We start from the raw sequence: 6,196 nt of genomic DNA on the forward strand, positions 1-6,196 counted from the left end.
CAGATCTATCTGAGAGTCATTGAAGCCATTTGGTGGAAATGGAATTCAGGAAGAATAGTGAGGGTATGGCAGGTGGGGTGATATATTCAAAAGGGAGGTTGGAGTCAGATTCTAGACCAGTGATGGGCAACCTTTTGAGCTTGGTGTGTCAAACTTCGCCAAAAAACTGAGCATAGCTTCATAAGTGTCACTTTGAGGAAAAAACTAACTCCAAGACTCTAGTCGCAAATGTTTCATCCTCAGGAGCAGCAAATGTTTTATCCTCGGCATGCGGCCACATGTCATCAGAAATGGCTACGCGTGTCAGTGCTGACACGCGTGTCATAGGTTCGCCATCACTGTTCTAGACAGTCCCCATACAAAGAACATCCAATGTCTTCCAATGAGTGAGGCACAGTTTACTATTGTGTCTTTTCCTTCACAGCCTATATTCTCTGCATACCCTATCCCTAGATCACCAGTTCTTAGCCTTTTGTGCCATCTACTCACCTGCTGAGACAAATTTTATATTTTCTTAATTTTTAGAAGTTATTTATTTATTTACTAGTGGCCCAGTGCATGAAATTCATGCACATTAAAAGGGAATTAATTACAGGACATATTTTAATATTGCTATTTGCCCTTTCTCTATACTAGAAGTGTCAGAGATGAAAGAAAATTAGGAAAATGTATATGAAAATATTACTCCTGTCAGAGTCTGGGGCGCGCCGGGGGACCCAGAATCAAGTGCCTGCCCACCTGTGCATTCCTCGAAATTGTGTGAGACCCAGACCTGGCCAGCCCCACCTCCATTGGGCAAGATCCAGACCCGGCCTGCCCCACCCCCATCAAGCCCCGCCAGGTGGGGGGCACAGCCTCAGGTTCTCTGGCCTGGTGCCAGGTGGGGGGCGCAACCTCAGGTCCCTAGTCTGGTGCAGGGCAGGGGGAGCAGCCTCAGGTCCCCCGTCAAACCCCACCGGGGGCGGGGGGCATAGCCTCAGGTTCCCCGGCGCACTCTCAGGTTCCCAAGCCCGGCACCGGGGCAGGGGGGAGTGCCTTGAGGTCCCCATAAAGCCCTTCCCAATGGGGGACATGGCCTAAGATTCCCCCATCAAGCCCCGCTAGGTGGGGGATGTGGCCTGAGATTCCCTGTCAATCCCCGCTGGGCGGGGGGTGCAGCCTCAGGTCCCCTGGTGCTGGGGATGGGGGCGTGGCCTGAGATCTCCCAACCCAAGGCCGGGGGAGCAGCCTGAGGTCCCCTGGCCCAGCACTGGGGCTGGGGGCACACCTTGAGGTCCCCCGTCAAGCCCCGCCAGGCAAGGGGTGCAGCCTCAGGTCCCCTGGCCCAGTGCTGGGGCAGGGGGCATGGCCTGAGGTCCCCCGGCCTGGTGCCGGGGTGGGGAGTGTGGCCTGAGGTCCCCTGTCAAGCCCCACCGAGCGAGGGGTGCAACCTCAGGTCGCCTGCCCTGGCCCAGTGCCACGCAGCCTCAGGTCCCTGCTGATTGCTTGTTAAGGCTCATTACGGGAACTCAGCCTCTGTTGTGGGTGCTGCCATCTTTGTGACGGTGTGATGGTCAATTTGCATATTCCCTCTTTATTAGATAAGATTCCTTTCAAGATAATATTTAATGCATTATAAATAAATTACAGAATAGAGCAGAAGCCAGTTACATGGAAATGCAGGTCTTTCCATGCATTTTTTTTTTTCCATGCATTTTTTGTGGTTGTTTGCAAATGGGTCTCCCATACAGAGCAACATGCTATCCTAAAGTGGCTCTGTCCTAAATGCAGGTTGCATACCTGTCAGGACCTGTCACTCTCCTCTCTCATCTGTCTCATACCTTCCTGGTCAGCCACAATCTTTCTACCTCTTTTTGGCAAGCTATGTTAGGCTTCTATAGCTTCTCTGAAATCTCAACCCTTCCAGGAAGTTTCTATGGGGGTGTGAATGACTCTGTGCCCTCTCCTGTTCCCCCATAGCCTGTCAGGACTCCAGTCTTTTGAGGTTTCCTCCCTCTGGTCCAAGTCTGCCCTGCTTCGGATAAGTGAGGTGAGATCTCTCATTGTAATCTGCCTTAGCCTGGGGCTATTCATGTGGACTTCTGGTTTCTTCATTGATCTGGAAATGTTCTCCTGTGACATGTTTTTCATTATTTGTTCTAAGTTGTTGGTGTGTGTGTTTACATACCACTGGCTGGTTTATTTCCTTCTGAGTTATTTGATTTTTCTTCCATTACTAAATGTCAAAGGCAACATTTACATATACTTCCCACCCAACACAATGTAATTAAAAATACTAATGTGAGAGAGAATTAAAGGGCCATGTGCCTTATCCAGGCCACTTTCTTGTTTTCTCCCTGGGGAGCTCAAGATAAGAACATAAATTAAACTTAGGCCCCTTTCATGATACTCAGGAGTGGGCTGACAATGTCCCTCTCTGTGCCCATTCTTGTCCTGAACCCAGAGCTTTGAGAGTAGTTTTAGTGGGTTAAGTAGGATTCTGAGGAATACCATTCCTCTAAACCCTCCTCTTTCAGTAGGTCATCTACTCTTTTATATCCCCTTTCCTCAAGCACTTCTCTTGCTTAGTGTTGGTGAGTAGAACATAAGAAGCTGTGAACACTCAGTCCAGGTAGTAGGTGATCCCTCTGAGCATCTCAGGGCACTCCTCCTCCAGACGGGCTTCAGACACTTAATCGAGATGCTCTCTGCTCCCTGCTTCTGATTGGTGTTCAGGGCTGCTAGGGGAGCGGGCTTAAGCCAGCAGTCAGACATTCCCCGAGGGGTCCTGGACTGGGAGAGGGTGCAGGCCTGGCTGAGGGACCCCTCCCCCCAGTGCATGAATATATATATATATATATATATATATATATATATATATACACACACATATATAAAATATATATTTCTCTTAGCTTATTTTTATTTTTCATTTTGATAAAACACATTATCAAGAAGCTTCTGGAGGTAAAATTTTTGAGAGCTTGTATATCTGAAAATGTCTTTATTATACATCACATTTGATTGACAGTTTGGCTAGGTATAGAATTTTAGGTTAGAAATAATTTTCTTTAGAGGTTGAAGGCATCTCTCTGTTGTAGTCTAGCTTTCATTGGTACATTTGAAATGTCTAGAGACATTCTGATTTTTGTTTGTTTGTTAATCCTCACCTGAGGATAGTTTTCCCATTGATTTTCAGAAAGGGTGGTAGGGTTGGAGGAGGAGAGAGAGAGAGAGAGGAAAAAAAAAACATCGATGTGAGAGAAACACACATTGATTGGTTGTCTCGTGCATGCACACTGACCAGGGCCAGGGACCAAACCCAGATACATGCCCTTAACCAGGAATTGAACCCACAACCCTTAGGTCCATGGGCTGACACTCTAACCACTGAGCACCACTGGCCAGAGAGCCATTCTGATTTCTATTTTTTAAATTATTTTTCACATCTTCATTGTTGAAAGTATTACATATGTCCCTCCCCCCTCCCCCCCATTGACTTCTTCTAGCCCATCCCTGCTCCTCACCCCAGGCCTCACCACCCTATTGTCTATGTCCATGGGTTAGGCATATATGCATACAAGTTCTTTGGTTGATCTCTTCCCACCCACCCACCCAACCCACCTTCCCTCTGAGATTTGACAGTTTGTCCCATGCTTCTGTCTCTGGATCTATTTTGTTCATCAGTTTATTTTGTTCATTAGATTCCACTACAAGTGAGATCATGTGATACTTGTCTTTCTCTGACTGGCTTATTTCACTTAGCATAATACTCTCCAGGTCCCTCCATGCTGTCTCAAAGGGTAAGGGAGAGCCTTCTTTTTTACAGCTGCATAGTATTCCATGGTATAAATGTGCCACAGCTTTTTTTTATCCACTTATCTACTGATGGACACTTGGGCTGTTTCCAAATCTTAGCTACTGTAAATTGGGCTGCTATGAACATAGGGGTACATACATTATTTCTGATTGCTGTTTTGAGTTTCTTAGGATATATTTCTAGAAGTGGGATCACTGGGTCAAATGGCAGTTCCATATTTAATTTTTTGAGGAAACTCCATACTGTTTTCCATAATGGCTGTACCAGTCTACATTCCCATCAGCAGAGTATAGGGTTTCCTCATTCTGATTCTTTTGTGTATGACCTGTGTTTTTTTGTTGTGTTTTTTTCTGTCCTATCCAGAAACTTATAAATTTTTTATTTTTTCTCTAGTTTTTTGAAATTTCATGACAATATGCTTTGGTATGAGTCTATTCCTCCTCAATTCTTTCTATATGTAACTTCTATTGTATAACTGTTGGACCTTCTGGCCAGTAATTTTCTTATGTGTTCGCTCCTACCATCTCTTTTTTCTTTTTACTATAGTTTCAGGGAGATTTCCTCAACTAAGGAGACCACCTCCCCCTTGGCTGAAGGACTTCACAAACAAAATGACCCATCCCTCTGCTCCTGTACCTAATGAAAAACCTGGAGCTTTCCAGGGCTAGTGAGAGGGCTGGAGGTGATGCCCAGTGGCAGGAGAACCCTCCTTTCCCTTGGCAGAGAGGACTACCCACAAGAGACAGAGGGAACTTAGGGAAGGGGGAGCTCTGGGCCACCCCCCAGCCAACCATGGCTGAGGAAGAGGAGAGCCAATTGGGGCAACAAAAAGGGCAGCCAATCCTTCACGGCTTATGCCCTGCCAGGAGAACACTGAGTTATGGCCTTGATCACTGCCAGTGAGGATGTTCCTCTGCCTGATTCCTTTGGAAAGCCCAGGTAGGAATATTGGTGCTCTCCCCTTCCTCCATGATTGACCTGGGCACCACAGGGGGCATCCTGGGCGATGGTTGCGAGGAAACCAGGGGGTGAAAAACACCAGCTGCCACCCATTGCCCTAGGGTGCTGTAGATTGGATGGGGGCACTGCACAGATTCTCCCCACACCTCCAAACACACACACACACACAGAAGGGTAGGGCAGTTGGCTGCTGTAGCCCAGAATCCTGAACCGTTCCTGTGTCCCACATCCACGGGCGTCACCGACGATCAGTATGTTAGCCCCATTCTGAGGCAATCCTGCCTTACCAGTAGGAACAATCTGCTGTGAGTCAGGGAACAACTTGGTTGATCGAGTATGGAGATGGGGGTGGAGGAAGGAATTGGGGAGGGTGCTTTTGAGAAGGGCAATTAGCCATGGGCCTCAAAGTTCCTGTACATTCATACTGAGCATGCCATGTATGCAAAACCCTGTGGGATCTTAACCAAGCCCATTTCTCAGGGTAGTGTTTGCAGTGAGAATCCTCAGGGGATGTGGTATGGGATCCCCTTTGGAATAAGATCAGGCTTATGACAGCTGACTATAAAAGCGTGCATTCCTCAAGCTCTGTGTTCTTTGATTGTACTACAAGCCTACTGCCTGTATAGCATCCACCTGTATTCTTTAAGTTACTGTCTGGGAGTAACTCCAGTCTTTGTCTCGCTCTCCTGTCTTCTGCCAGCATCCACAAAACAGTAATGGACTAATTTATTGGGATGAAAGTAGGGTTAATTTACAGACTTTGACAAGTATCTGTACCTTTTTTGTCTGCATTTGGATCCCCATTGGCAAAGGGTGTGCCGCACCAGCATGGCCAAGGGTGAACCCCTTGGCGGCTGAACCGAGGAGGGGCGGTGAAGGATTGAAGAAAAGACAGACAAGAGAATACCACTGGGGATCGGTGGATCTCCCGTGCCTAGATGAGGACACAAAAGACCCAGCCTGCAAGCTGATGCTTTATTTCATAGTCTGATTAAAACAAGGGTAGATTAACATGTATACAGATGTTCTTGTTTTGGCAATACTTGCTGCACCTCCCACAGCCCATTGGCTACTTAGGAAGGAATTAGGGAGGGCTACAAGGTCAGGCTTAATTATGCTAGGAGAGCTCTGCCCTCCAGGCTGGGAATTGTTTGTGGCCCTGCCACAGGTCAGCCCGAGGCTTGACCCTAGAGCCGCTCCCTACAAAAGGGGACTTCATGTACCAAGCTGATCAACCCATCTGTTGATGTACCAGGCTGAGCAACCAACCATGGGGAAAATGGGTTGAGCAATGAAGACCTCCAGATGTGCTGGTGCAATTTTGGGAAAGTTGATCAACTATTGCAGGGAAAACAGGATGATTCAGCCCTTGCTGACAGCTTCCTGGAACTCTGCAGCAGACACCATACACATAATGTCCTCTCTTCAGTAAGGTCC

Source organism: Cnephaeus nilssonii (genome assembly GCF_951640355.1).
Source record: "Cnephaeus nilssonii genome assembly, chromosome: 2".
Classification (NCBI taxonomy): Eukaryota; Metazoa; Chordata; class Mammalia; order Chiroptera; family Vespertilionidae; genus Cnephaeus; species Cnephaeus nilssonii.